At 33.5% G+C, this 16,305-nt stretch overlaps 1 protein-coding gene across 8 annotated transcripts in view; it reads right to left on the bottom strand.

The window, feature by feature from the left end:
* Kcnt2 (potassium sodium-activated channel subfamily T member 2) overlaps positions 1 to 16,305 on the bottom strand; it is a 394,041-nt gene that overhangs the window by 232,387 nt on the left and 145,349 nt on the right. The window lies entirely within an intron of this gene.

The following is a 16,305-nucleotide window of genomic DNA, read 5'->3' on the forward strand; positions in this document are numbered from 1 at the left end:
GAGCATTTTAATTAGAACATCCCTCTAAGCATGTTCCTCGAAGAAGTAAGCAAAGCTCATGCACCCAAGCCTTTGTACTGACTTCTCTGTGGGGCCTGCTATATCCTTTTTTCAGAAATAGGTTATTCAGGGCCAGGGATTTAGCTCAGTGGTTTTGCCACCTGCTACACAAGTGCAAAGACCCGAGTTCAATCCCCAGTACCAGGAAAAAAAAAAAAAAAAAGAAATAGGTTATTCACAGGCCAGGGATTTAGCTCAGTGGTTCTGCTGCCTGCCTTACAAGCATAAGGTCCTGAGTTCGATCCCCAGTACCAAAAAAAAAGAAATAGGTTATTCACAAACTTACTTCATTTATTTTCCTTTTCAAATCCCACTTCTTTAGATAAGAGTTTTCTGAACACCCTACTGAATAAATGCAGCTAAAGTCCAACAAAGAAGGCTTTTGATAATTTTAATTACTGCTCCATCTCTACATCTAGAAGAAACTCAAAATTATGTTGATTTACTTAGTAAATATTGGTTATTCTTCTTTGCATTTTCTTGGCTTTTCCATTACAAACTTACTTTGTGTATACTTCTTATATTTCCTAAAATCAACATTTTTAGGACCAGGGTAGCTCAGCGATTCTGTCACCTGCCTCACAAGCACAAGGTCCCAAGATCGATCTCCAATACCAAAAAAAAATATTTTATACTATCAGACAGTTTCTTTTTCAGTTTTTTTTTTATGAAAGAATTTAGTTTATGAAAGTTTTCTTTTCCTTTTTTTTTAATGAAAGAATTTAGTTCTTTCATATTTGGGGACACAGGGAACCTTACATATTTGATTTTGCTGCCTACATATTATTTTGTGTATTATGTTTCTTCTTTCACTTTGTTGCTAATCCTTTTTTCATCTATCTGACCTGGAAGAAACAGATTCTTTTCTCTACTGTCCATCACACATACTCCCTAATAAATTTTGAGGGTGCTTTTCGGTTTTTCCAAACTTTTTCCCCATATCCCAGGTTTACTCAGATAATTCGGTTTTATTGTTCAATAAATTACTAGAATTATCTCATAGGCATATAGTACTTTTATTATCCACCTAAATAAAATCCAATTCTATTTAAATCTATAGACCTTAAAGGAACTTCCACTTTGTTCTTTGTAAAGATTCCTTTACATGCTTCACCTATGTCTTTAATTTCTAGACTATTTAGGAAAGGCTCATAAAGCTCTTCTACTAATAGCAACACAACAGTACCACCCTATCGCCACTTCATTGGTATAAACTGTCCACTAGATGAATTTTAAGGAAGAATATTTGAGAAATAATGCCCCACCTTTACATGAAAGTCAATGATGATTAATGCCATAAATTCTCTCATTTTCTTTACCTTGGTCACAGCCAAAGTCTAAAGTTGCATATTTTTATCCATACTTTTGTACTTGTTCTGTAGCTTTCTACGCCCTCTAATTTGACGAACTTTCATCTCTTCTCAGTCTCCATTCATGCAGATGGTCCAGCAAACAATCTGTGCACAGGCAATTTTTTGGAAAATTCTCAGCTCTACATCTGAGTTTTATTTACTTTTTAATTTACTGAGATATATATAGTAAATTATGTCTGTAAACAAAAATTTCCCAACTCCCCTGTCATTTGCGCTTAGAATAGGTTCTTTCAGCTTAGTGGTATTATTGGAGGATTAGAATAAAATATGTTAGGGTTCACCATAGACACAGCACCAACATGATCTAGAAAGAGATGCTTTACAAGAAATTGTGGCACACAGTTGTGAAGGCTGACAAGCCCAGAACATTCGGAGGGGGTCAGTGGTACTGGAGACCCAGGAGAGCCCATGCTGAAGAGAAGATTAATGTTATCCTGCTGCAGAGTCAGAAAGGATCTGTCTTTTTGTTTTATCCAGGACTGCAATCGATGTGCTCGACTCCACATTATGAAGCTGTCTGTGTTGATTAAAATGTCAGTTTCATCAAAAGTCCTTCTAAGAAAAATACCAAAATGTTTAATGAAATACCTAGGCACCCCGTAGCCCAGTGAAGTTGACACATGACATTAAACATCATAGGAAAGAAAAAGCTATTTGTGCCTGTCCCTCTTTCTTTTGGCCTTTTAGACAATAACCACGACACCAGATGCGTGTGTACTCCTGACTTCCACTCAGATGTCAGGAGGCATCCTGTGAGGCTACAGGAGAACAATGCTGTCAGGGTCTGGCTCTCTTCAAAGCACTGGGGATTTGTTCCTCACTCTGCCATTTGAGGACTTTCTGTGCCTCAGGTGGAGCCAGCAACAGTAGTAAGGGCCTCTGGACTCAAGATTCTCCAGAATCAGGGATCATGTGGCTCCTGAATTTTTACAAAGGCAGCAGCCATGATATTTCCAACCTTGTCATTTTCATTTTGATTCCTCCAGTTTAGAAGTGGGATAGCCTCAGATTCTCACTTCCGTTCTCAGTTTCTAATAGTTCAGCAATATATAGTGATGTTTGTTTCTCTGCATGGTTACTGACCAAAGCAGTCTGACCCCTCAGGTTGTTCATTTTACTGTTTTCACATTAAGTAAGCTTTTTTTCCTCTACATTTTAAGGGTTCAACACATAGTCATATCTTGGATCATGCCACCTCCAAGGACACATAGAATCTCCTCAAATATTACTCTTTAAAGCCCTCTTTATAGTGGGTGTGGGGGCACCCGGCTGTAATCTCAGGACTTCAGGACTCTGAAAGCTGAGGCAGGAGGATTGTGAGTTCAAGCCTAGCCAGGGAGACAAAAAATATAAAGGACTAGGGATGCACTTCAGTGTGAAGGCCCTGGTGCTGCAAAACAAAAAATAGACACAAAAGCATTCTCTCACCAAACTCTCTGAAATTATACCTCCCTATCCTTCACCATACATCTACTTTGTTGTATTATTAGAGCCATTATCAGTATTTAACATTAAAAAATACATACTTGTGTATATATTATTTGTTCCCCATCCTACTCCACTGCCACTTGTGATATAAGCTGTATGAAAACATTAACTAAATCTACTTACTTACCCTTCTATCTTTATTGCATAAAGCAGTTCGGGAACTTAGTAGTTTCTCAATACATGTTAATATTCTGCATAATTTATTGTTCAATTCATATTCTTTCTTCATCTTTCCAGATTTATTATTTTTTCCTGAATATTTTCTCAGTTGGATTGTGTACTCAATCCTTATATTTCTTACAACAACTTTCTTATACTCAGAAAAATATAGGATTAACTTCAATACTTTTCTTTCAAATGTCTATAGATATTTTTTCGTCTTAGAATTTTCAGTACAGAATATGAAATGGTTATTGGCAAATTGTTGATTTTTGCTTTAAAACTGTATTAGTTTTCTACTGCTACTTTAAAACATACTATCTGGGGCTGGGGATTTAGCTTAGTGGCACTCGAGGCTGCCTCACAAGTGTAAGGTCTTGAGTTTGATCCCCAGTACCAAAAAGAAGAAACAAAAAAAAACACTATCAACTGAGTATTTAAACGACAGGAATTTATTTTCTCAGAGTTCTGGAGGTTAGATGTCCAGATGGACTCTTCTAGTTCCTTTGGTGGTTCCTCCAAGGAAGAAATCAGTTTACAGGCCCAGGCTTACAACTGAAGGCTCTAGGGGAGAATCCATTTCCAATTGCATTCAGGTTATGAGCAGCTCAGGACCATGTAACCTGGTTTCCTTCCTAGTTCTTAGCCATGATTCAATTTCAGCATCTAGTGAGCTCCTGCATTCCTTGGATTGTGGTCTCAATCAGCTTCAAAGCTAGAAGTGAGCAGCTGAGTGCTTCACATACTTCAGAGCCTCCTGATTTTTCTCTATTAGTTCGTATCCTTACGGTGAATCTAATTGACTACACCCCAAGAGGTTTCTTCAAGGCTCATGAAATTAGACTCCACCTCTGAGCATAAAGTAGGATAATCTATTTAATATAATGTCTGTAATCTTAGTTATCTTGTCAAATCCCTTTTACAATCTAACATAAAATGCTTACACTTTCACAGATTGAACTAGACATTTCTGGAGGTCAATCTGACCACCCATTAAAAATACAAATAATAATTTATGGGCCGGGGATTTAGCTCAGCAGTTTCGCCGCCTGCTGCGCAAGCGCAAGGACCCGAGTTCAATCCCCGGTACAAAAAAAAAAAAAAAAAAAAAAAAAAAAAATCTATTATTTTCTTATTGGAAACTTAAACAAACTTCCCTTTGTCTTTGGGGTTATATAACTGTAGCAAAATATGACAAGATATATTCTTCCTAACATTTTAATCTCCAGGATCATATCTTTCATAACACATATATCGTTTTCTTATTACTTGTTTAATTATAATTTTCCTCTCCTTTTTTTTTCTCTTACTGGCCTCTCTTACTGTTGAAGTTTCCAGGATATATTTGTCAGATCTACTCCTTGACGTGTTTTGTTTCTTTGAGTGCTTTTATTTCATTAGAGATCAATCTAGATTACTGTTTGTCTTCCCTACTTTGGTTGCTGGCCCTCTTGGATGAGATATTTCTCGTGCCTGCTCTTTGAGAAAGTGGTGGCAGTCCTGAGGAAAGTGAAGAGGCATTTTCTTCAAGGATCCACCAGTCTCCTGGTTAGGAGAGCCTGGCTGCGGCATGTGGAAGAAGCCCCCTGACCTTTCTTCTCACATATCTAATTCCCTCTAGGTAAAGAGGCCACAGCTAAGCTCTAACTCTTCCTTAACTCTGTGGAAACTAGGCAGACCCGGCGAATCCTCCCCAGCCAATGCCCACGTTCCAGAGGCTCCAAGTTCCAACAGTGCGCTTCTATCTGGCTCATTCAGTCCTCACTCCCAAGTCTTATTCTACTGTCAGGCTCTCCTACTTCCCGAGCAGCAGAAAATGCTTCTATAGTATTCACCTTCACACTCTTCTCACCCTGCCTCAGAAGGCACAGACAGACAAAAGCTGGGATTGCGAGCCAGGGAAGAAAAGGATGTGTTAAGTAAATTCTTTCTGCAGTCTTCTTACACTTTGTTGAATCTTAGATTTTTTTCATGCCCACTCTGAATACAGTACATGTTTATTTTGGATTAAGCATGTTTAATGATTCATTTAAAAAGTCATTTGTCCCAAGGATTTAGCTCAGTGGTTCCGCCGCCTGCCTCACAACCACAAGGTCCTGAGTTCAATCCCCAGTACCAAAAAAAAAGGTTTCTGTACCTATTTGCAGTACATAATGATTACATACGTCCACCTTGGGCAGTTGGTACATATACATCACATATCTTAAAATTCTTTTCACTTTCCCTTTCCTTCCTCTTCCTTCCGTCCATTTCTAGATCCTTTTCTCATTTGCAAAAGAGCTATGTCCCCATTTCCTATTAGTTTATTGTCTAGACTTCTTTACTTTATTTTTAATAATTGCTTCCTGGCCACAGCATTTTCTGTATGCTGTAAACATTTAAAAGATTACAATTCTGTTTTCCTGATTTTGTTCTTTATGGTGTGCGTATCATATATTTTCCTTCTACATATGTATTTTCCCTCTGATCAGACATCATTTTCCTTTTATAGACATCAAAATGAATTTAACAAGCATTAGAATCTGAACTTGCACTTATTACTTTATTCTCTCTTAACAGAGGTAGAAATTATTTATGAAATTAAATTTCACATTCTCTGTGGTCCAGCATTACTTTGTTCATGCTTTTAATAAAATATCCATTCTGCTACAAAGTTTTCTCATAACATTTTAACCACCTAATAGTTTATTCAGAATATCACTCGGGCAGCACATTTGCTTATGTACTGACTATCCTGAGCCTCACTCAGGCAGGTGTCATTTCAACCAGTCCCTTCTTATATTGAATAAACTTGATAAAATTATCATTTTTATATTTCCTGATATATTATTTTTATAAAACTTAATGAAAAAATATTTCAATTATCCTGTATGTAAATAATTGGACTGGTAAGTGGTTAAAATTCTTAAGATCACAGCATAATTATTTTCAGACATAAAGTGTTTAGTAGACATGTGCTGAATTATAGATACATAAAAAACATCTTACAGAAAAATTACCTAAAAACCCTCTTAACAGATGTTATGGAAGAAGAAGAATGTTTATGAGTGTGTAAATATAGGTCTGTATGCATATATGTACAATTATGAGTCTTCATATGTTTTCTGAAACTCACTTTCTTATTTCTTACAGGAAGAAATTTATTTCTCAACTGACACCTCAATAAAAAGGTGAAATATTTTCCTAACAAAATAATTTTACCTCTAACACCTTGATGTTCAATATTGATTTAACACATTCTTACTAATACTTTCTCAAAGCTGCCCAATGTTAAAGTTGATGAAGAAAATATTAGAGAAACCAAGTTAGGAAAGAATTTTTGGAATATCATTTTTATGCAAGTATTAACTCCCCTCAAAAAAAACAGCACTACTCTCACACTAATGATTAAATAATAATGGTAATGATAGATTATTGACTCAAAACTGTGTTCTTTAACACTAATTATTTATATATTAATGAGTTTCACATAAATCCTGTGTAGCATTATTATCTATACAACTCGGATTCTAAGTTAAACTTAAATGATAATGAAGTTATAGTCATAAATTGGAAAAAACTTTTGAAAGTAAATAATATAAACCCAAGTTGCATAGTTCCAAAGAGTATGATTTTTATCACTGTGTAAAAGAGCAAGCTGACTTTAAAGCTCATTAAAGAAGACTTCCCTGAAGTCACCGAAGTGTGACAACAGCTATCTTCACGGTGGAAAGTGAGGAAGTTTACAAGTGACAGAAAATCAGATAAGTGTATTAAGAACAAACTGGTCGAAATGCACATGGTAAATGGAACAAAGGTGAGCACAGTCTGAACCAGAATGGAGACCATTTATTGATCACTGAGTTGTCTGTTTTTTGCTGAGGTTTCTTACAAATAATTTACAAGAAGGAGCCAGCAGAGAGCAGAACTCAGCGTACAGCTTGACCCAGAGGAGACGCTTGCTTGGGCTTAAGAGTACAGGTGACGGGCACGCAGGTGAGAACACCACAAAGGTGACCATTCACTGCAGTAGTAGATCTGGAGTCGAATAACAAGAACCAGAATCAGAAGACAGAGCCCTGGATAGTTAGAAGGTTTATGGAGTAATGCAAGACCATGTTCTCAGTGCAGGGAATGGGGTTAAACTCATCCCAGATGAGATCTAACACCTTTCAAGCCATCTCAGCACGAATCTGCAACTAGGCCAAACCTAGCCTATTGGATAGATAGATAGAGATATATAGTTAATATCTGCAAAATAAATATATAGGAATGATATTCTCATTCCTAAGTGGCTACTTCAGTAAAAAGTAGCATTAAAAAACAGAAAATATTGACTCTAAAACTTATACTAGGATTAGCAAACAGTTCAAATATTAGTAGAATTTAAATTAATCATATAAAAGCTTCCTTGTTAGGTTAAACTTTTCATTAAGATTCATTTTAATTTTTAAAAACATTTCAAAATAATCTAAAGAAAGTTGGATTTGAGTTGAGAATCTGCTATGAGGTTTACTTCCTTACAAAACACTCTTATGTGTTATCTTTGACATAAATCCAGGCAAAATAATTTAATGTTACATAATTTTAAATCAAAATAAGGTCTCAAATTACCCTTTTAAAATATCTGAAAAGCTGTAATTTTTTTTGCTTCCTCATAAAGAACAACAAAGCATGTTAGTTACTAGTTGTTTTCTCTGTGCTTCTTTAATTTACTTCTTTTAAAAAGTGAGATATACATTTAATAAAACAATCTTTTCAAGCTTTGGCAAGGTATATAAGGAAAATACTAACTCGAATGAACAGGAAATGTTGAGAGTGTAAACTTTTTCACCACCTGGTAAATTTCGATTTGTACAACAAATATTTTTAGAGGAAAAAATCTCCCATGATGAAATACATAACCTTGAATATCCAGGCATTACCTAGGAATCCCACTGCTATGCACAATTATTGGAATAACTTAATTAACGATGGCATTCTTTACAGAAAGCATCTAACACTTTGGCTGTTATTCAGACATTAGCATTCAAATCAACTTGCACTTTGGTATTTGTTGAGTGAATGCCAATTAAATTCTTCCAAATAATCACTTTCATTTCCTGTGGAGAATCTGCTTAACACCTAATATTCCCATGGAATGAAAGATAATTTGAAATGTGGAGACTTTATATTTTCTAGTGGGAAATTTTTGGTTTTAGAATAATGATAAAGCCACTTTTTATATTGTTGAAATGTTTTTCTCATCTCCTGGGTACTGCCTTTGTGCAAAAAGGTTAATGCATATTGCTATAACCCATAAATCTCAAATTAATATAAATGCAATTTAATAATTCATGGAAATTGACCATACCCTACCCTATTCCCTGTGGCATTTTTAATTTCCAAATAATGTATATATTCAAAAAGGAAACACTATTAGCTCAATGCAAGTGAAGTAAAATTTTAAGAAAAAAATCTAAGTTGTATTCATTTAAAAAATCCTACACAATGGTAGAAAAAGAAATAAATGACAGTTATATTAATGATAATGCTTCTAGTATTTAACCAATTTGTTTGGGTGCTTAACAAAGGAGTTGATACTTTCAGTACTTTTATTACATTGTTCTACTCTCAGAAAATCTAAAATTAAGAGAAAAAAGTGATAATTCTCAAGGCATAAATTTAGCAGTTATATGGAGACAAAAATAATAGCCAAAATTTGATTTATCTACGAGTTCCCTTTTATGAGGTATCTGTGTGCAATTTACAAGAAATATTTCAACAATTCTTTTTTATTAAAAACTTGTATAAGTTTTACTACCTAGTTTTATGTCTGTCAGAAACAGTCCTGGAACACCATTTTCATAAAATTACACTCTGATCTAAAAAGTTATGACTATAAAGATTCTTTTCCACAGTCTTCCCCAACAGTTACCTGAAAAAAGAAAGGATTTAAAACAGAACATTCTCAAAATATATGTTTTATAATACGGGACTTACAATAATACATCTAAGTATCTCTAATTGATACTGCTATTCTTATTTCAGAATGTTACTATCAATAGCAAATAATTGTTGAACCTCTAGTCTTTTACAAAAACCACCAGACATGGTAGATATACAAAGGGGTAACAAAAGGAAATTGACTCTTTATGCTTGTGTATCATAAAAGTCTAGTGAGAAAGCCTTATCATTAAAGAATCATTATATATATCTTTCACAATTTTCTTAAAAATTGAGAAAGCATAAAGCTTCGTTGTGTCCCATAATTCAGAATCACATCAAGAAAACTTCACACAGAAGCTACCATCTAAAGGTTGAGACTTGCAGGGAAAATAGAGGATGACAGGGAATTTCTAAAACAATTTAATATGAGAATAATTTGACTGTGATGAAGGAATCATGACTTTTATAGAGTGTTATCATTAATGGCATTTTGAGTTAAATTTGGTTTGTATTTACATTTCTTAATTTGTGTGACTTTGCTTCCTGTGTTGGCATTCAAAATTATGTTTATGAACAATGAAAATTTAGGGCCAGGGATTTAGCTCTGTGGTTTTGCCACCTGCTGCACAAGCGCAAGGACCCGAGTTCGATCCCCAGCACCAAAAAGAAAAAAGAAAAAGAAAATTTAAATTATTCTAAAAATTGAATAAATATAAAATCCTACATCCTGACATAACCATTTTGTTGCATTATTATGTAAATCATTAAAGGTACACAAAAATGTAGGAAAATTCAGAGACGGATATACAGAAAACTATAAATGATTTGACCAAATTGAAATTATATTTATGTGGTAATTTAATTAAATGTATTTTTTTATAAAAATTTTTAAAAAGTTAAAAACTTGCTGAATATATTCCCACAAAAGATATCAGTCACTAAAATATTCTTTTGTAGCTAATCAAAAACATATTTAAAAATTAAGATTTTTGTCACCCTAATTTTTCATCAATTATAATTCAATAGGAAATAATATTACAAATTCACAGTATAGAGATGACAAAATTACTGTAGGTCTATTTTACTTTTTATCTTATAGTTTATAAGTTTATTATATGTCTATTTTAAAGACATTCGGGACACCACAGAAATATTACAATGGTAACTACTGGGCTATAAATCCAAATATGAATTATGCTTCTTACTAGTTATGGGCCTCTTACTAATTTAAGAAAACAAATTATTTAACCCTTTTGGGCCTAGGTGTCTGGCCTCTGTGCAAAATTAAATAATTAAAATAAATAAAGCAACAGAAAAAAGTCTGACAAACGAGGCAAAAAAAATTGTGTTACTTATTCACTGTCAGACAGTTTAGGATCTTTTCAGGACGCATGTCTCTTGCTACAATTCAGTGACTGATCTCTTACCTTTCCTGTTTGTTGTTTTTGTTTCATATTTTGTTTTCTTTTTACTGTACTGAGGATTGAACTCAGGGCCTTCACACTGAACTACATCCCCAGCAATTAATTTATTTTTTGCTCTGAGGCAGGGTCTCATTAAGTTGCTAAGTTGCTCAAGCTGAACTCAAACTTGCCATCCTTCTACCCCAGCCTCCCAGAATACCAGGACTACAAGTATGCACTCCTACATCAGGCCAATTCTTTAATCAAACCACCTTTTTTTCCTTAATTGGATTTCTAGATGGGCTACATTGTATTATAAGGTAATTTTTTCAAGAAAACCCATATGTCATACTCCCTTAGTAGTGATTTTTAAGAATATCAGTTAACTGCTTTTCTATTTGTATGACTACCTTGGCTTGTCCAACTGATGTCACAGACCTTTCCTTCAGAACTTCTTCTATAAAGACCATTACCATATTTATGTAGTATGTGAACTCTTGCTTTCTCCTCATTTGCTTCCATTAGCTTATTATTAGAGACATTCTCTGGCTAGAAGAATGCTATAGTTTGGGTCTGAAATATTCTCCAAACCCTTGTGTTAAATTCTTTGTCCCAAGCCTGTGATTCTACTGGGAGGTGGGAGAAACTTTAAGAAGTATTGGCCTAATGGGAGGAAGGTAGGTAATTGGGGGTGTGCCCTTGGAGAGTTTATTGTCCCCTCCCATGAGTCCTTCCTGTCTCTCTTTTGACTATGGCTGCTATGGGGTGAAATGGTCTCCTCCTCCACATTCTCCCTCAGCGATATACAGTGCTGCCACAGGCATAAAGGAACAAATACAAGCAACCATAGAATGAAACAGTGCCCAAAGAAACCTTTCCTCCTTATAAATTGTTTATCTCAGGTATTTTGTGACACTGACAGAATGCTGACCACATAGAATGCTGACTAAAATGGAGTCTAAATTGTAGGAAGTTAAAATAGTTTCTCTATCTCTACTTGAAAAAGACTTTGAGTTGTACTTCTCCAAATAAAATGTGAAAATGGGGTTTTCCAGGGAACAATCTAATATGTCAATGCATATACAATTGTTCTCATAATCTATATTTTTTCATTTTCTCTTATCTTTTTTTTCTTATTTCTGGATTGCATTCTTTATATGTGGATAGCATATTTTCTAAATTCTTGTATGACTGTAATTAAACATTACCGTGATGCAATGATGGTTTGGCTTAATAGAATTTTAGAATCTAAATCAATTTTTCATGGAAACTTACAGTGTTTTAGAAATTATTTAGATGAGTACCTCATATCAGATTAAGTTTTATTCATTTGTAGGTAATTTCTTTCTTTACCCTGAAGTTTTAACACAGCCCACAGGAAATCAGAGAACATTTAAGACAGACCTACATAATTTTTCTTTTTACTGAATTCCTTAGCTACTTTCTACCTGAATTTCTTCATCTATAACATTATGATAATAATGGAATTTAACTTAAAAATTGTTGAAGATTTGTTACTACATAATAAAGTGCTCAGAAAAGTGTCTGACATGTAATAAAACCCAAAAATGTTAGCTATTTTTCTCAGAATTTGCACATTTGAAAATAAGAAAAATTTTTGTCATAATTCTAAAGTAACTTGTCTGATAAAAATGAATTTAGCTCCAAATTACTTCTCAGAGATAAATATTTAAAATTATTTTAATCATCAATATTTACACATGCTAAATAATCATATTTTCTTCTTTCCTGATTGAATCTACCTTGTTAGCTAATTACCTAAAATCTGGCAGGTTACAAATGCAAAAATAGGTTGGGACAAACAAATTTCTGTCTGTTTTAGTTGAAGACAAACTTGAGAGTTGTTAGCAAATTTCCAGATCCTCAGACAAATTCATTTTCTGCCATTCACTTATGATATAAGCAACATTTTTTTGAAAAAGCAAAACTAAGAATCAAATATAATGATGGTAGCAATTAATATGATTCAAATATATTGTAATACTTTCTACAAAATACACCATACTTATCTTCTCACTCTACACTCTTCTAAGTGGTTTTTGCCGTAAGAACAATAGCAATTAATAAGAGTAGTATCAAAAAGTTATACCAGTATCAGTAATAGTGGTATCAGTAATAGTAGTAGTATTGGTAAGTAATAGTTGTATAATAAAAGTGACATCAATAACAGTAGTATCAATAAGTAAGCATAGTGTCAAGAAGTAAGAGTAGTATCAGTAATAGTTGTATCACTAATAGTAGAATCAATAAGTAAGAATAGTATCAATAACTAGAATTCAAGAAACTTGAGCAACCACCACTCAAATAAGTATTAACTGATGCACAAGAAAATTTCAAACATTATTGAATTCAGCATGTAGGTAATATTTAACTAGATCATATCTTTAAATAATAAAAATTTGTTATCTCCTGAAATAAGATAGAAAGTGAATTGAATTTTTAGATTGAGCTAAACGAGAAAATATTCATTAATATAGCTTTTCATTTTATAACTCTAGAATAACATGAAAATTGTGGATATACACATTAATTGAAAAAAAACCCAAAGTTTTGAAATGAAATAGCTACAAAATAATGCTGTCAATGTAAAATTAGAAACACCAATTGCATTATAAATTGTAGCTCTTATCATTGGTTAGAATATGTTGATAATTAAGCTAAAGTCATGTACTTAATTCCCGGATGTACCAGTTTACTTGGCTTTTTTTCAGAGACACACACTGAATCACAATTCCCAGCTGTCTTGGGAGTTAGCATTATTGATCAAGAGGGATACTGAGCCAATGCAGAGACAGATTAGCCCAATTCCATTGCAATGACAGGAAAAACAATTCTGAGCACATTTCCTGAAGAGAGTGGGTCGCAGCTTAATTTTCATTTCAGTTCAGCACTGAGCATGTGTTTCTCATAGACAGATGCTTCATGATAGTTCTTTGTAATGTTAATAAACATGAAGAAAAGATACATTTTTAACACTATGCAGCAACTTTCTCAAACAGGTCATTTTAAAACTGTGAGGTTCATGAAGAATATAACTAATTCAGCCAAATACTAATTCCTGAATCTTTCAAATTCAAAATATATTGTATGAAAAGTTCTGATTAATAATCATACTCTATGATAACAGTAATTGTTTATAACTACACTCACCAAAATGTTATATATAACTATAGTTCATTTTTACATATTTACATTCCCCCGGTCCAGGGATCAAACTCAGGACCTTGTGCTTGGCAGACAGGTGCGGCACCACTGAGCTACATTCTTGGCCCACTTTTTTTATAGTTTTATACATAGGATAGGAAAGATAATATTGCTTTATGATGTTGTATATAGTCAATATAAAGAAAAGTGAGTAAAGATAATGGAATGTTTATATATAGTAGACATATTCCCAAATAATCCAAACAATGTTTTTTACTTTTATTTTTACAAAGCAATCATCTTTTGTCTGCTACATGAAATCATTCCCCTTCGTGTACACGCCTGGTCATCATCTGTCATCTTGTTCTCAGTAAAAATAAATGGCTCGCACCAAATTGAGACTGGAGCTATGGGCATACTGTGATGCTATGTTCATAAAATTGCAAATTTTAAATGTACATAGGGAAAGAGGTGCTAGCATTTTCTTTAATGGAGACAAACAGGGGAAACATGTTAGAGATAAATAGAACCGATGTAATTACATTACTGTGGAGAAAACCATTTTCTCAAATTTCTGTTATATAAATAATAGCCATTGTGGTTCCATTTTTTAGTATTATTAACAGGTTATTATGTTCACCTATTTTAAACTCAATACCATTTGTAGATATATGTAATTTAATTGTTGTTTTAAAAGAAACTTATAGGGTGATAATCATTGTCTCTGTTTAATGATTTCTACAACAATTTGTTCAAGGACACCAAGCTAACGGAATACTGAGTTTTAAACAACTGAAAAGTACAGTATATAAATTTGATGACTACCCATGCCAAAAACTTACTGTTTCTGTGAGAGTAAAAAATTCAACTGAATGTACTGTTTTCCAGTGTAATACATTTTTAGGCCCAGTGCTGAAGACTTAATCCAGAGCCTTGCAACTGAGCTATAGCCACAGCCTTCTTTTTAATCTTTTTTTTCTTTATTTGAGACTACGTTGCCCAGGTAGGCTCCAACTTTCAATCTTCTCCTGACTCAGCCTCCCAGAGTGCTGGGGTTGCAGGCATGTGCTATTACATCCAGCATGAATCACATTTTTGCAGGCACCCTATTTACTATGTATAAATATATAAATTCTAGACTAAACTATGTATTCAAAGCTCTGTTATATCTTCCTTCCCAATGGCGAGAGTTCAGAAAAAAATGGAAAGAACATTTCAGTCATCTTAAACCACAAAATTAAAAACCATACATTTGGGCAATGTCAGAAAACAAGACTTAAGAAACTTTAGTGCCCAGCAGTATTTTTAATATACCAATCCTATATAGACTACCTAGACATTTCTATTTAGTTAAGTTACCGGATGATTTTGTTTTACACTGAGTAAGATGTAACTATTTACAAAAAGACCCTGCGAGATAGATTATGACTAACATAAGAATTTTATATACTTCTTCTTAGAGAATAGCACTTTTAATGATAAATTCAAATGAGATTTATGCATTTTATGATGCTCATGATCTACAAAGACTCCAATGCTTGTGAAGAATACACAAATCAATCAAACTTCAGTCTCTCCATTCTAGATGATATCATGTACCAAACTTATTAATATACGTGTGATATATGTTGTTACAAGAACATTTTTTTATTCAGCTAAACATAAGTTTACACAATTACTGCACTTGCAGAGACATGTCCTCATTTTGGTGACAGCTCTAACACTGGAAAAAAATCTATCAAATCAACCACCAAGTATCTGATACTGAAATCCCTAAGCAACAACAAAAACAGCAGTTATAATGGCAACAAAAGTGAAATACACATTATTTCAATGATCAATAAATTGTACAATGGAAATCTTACATAGTGAAAACCCTTTCGGTAGCACTACTGCCTCCTTTGGCATATGAAAGTGACAAAAATTGTAGTGTTGCTTTCTTTGAAATCAAACTGCTCAAAAAATAAAAGCAGTAGACAGAAACTAAGAGTAAATAGGAAGCTATGCTAGACCAAGAGTTATTGTGATGGCAATGCCTTCCAAGCAAAATTACTGCTGAATGTTATCATGGAAAAATAACTAGTCTTTATTCTGGCAATAATATCTCAATTAGTTTTTTCCCAGTGCTGAGAATCAAATCCAGGACCTTGGGTACAGTATAAGTAAGTGGACTACATCTGCAGCCACAGGTACTTTTTAATAATTTACTTTAGGAGACTCTCACATTATATATAGAATTCACTAATTTTAACTTTTGTAATTTTCCAACAACTAAAAAATTTGCATTTACATATGATACATATATAAGTTTCTCATTTTAAATATTTTTTCTTAAGTAATATGAGAAAATTTCTTAGCTAATCAAATAATGTCATCATATAGAAATTAACAACTTTGGTAACTTTAAAAGGGAAGTCACTACACTCAGCATTTCCTGTTTATGCAGTTAACGTATTTACTAGGTAAAGCAAAAAGACAAGCTGTGGAAGAGTAAATCAAGTAAGATGAGGCTATGTCAATTTTCATGTGCTATTTTACATTTAGATTTTAAATATCTACAAGTATGTTATTTTAAGCACAAAAGCATGAAACAAAACATATTGAGGTCCATTTAGTAGAGATATTAACTGCATACTACTGAAGCAAAATAGCCACCATACCTATTGATGTATTCATACACATTTCTATAGTCTAAACACAGCTGAAGTACAGCTCAGTTGTAGTATTGTAGGTGTGTGTTTCCCCCCTTT

The sequence above is a fragment of the Heterocephalus glaber genome, unplaced genomic scaffold (genome assembly GCF_053883595.1).
Source record: "Heterocephalus glaber isolate CG9 unplaced genomic scaffold, H.glaber_assembly_v1.0 deba00001600, whole genome shotgun sequence".
NCBI classification, from domain to species: domain Eukaryota; kingdom Metazoa; phylum Chordata; class Mammalia; order Rodentia; family Bathyergidae; genus Heterocephalus; species Heterocephalus glaber.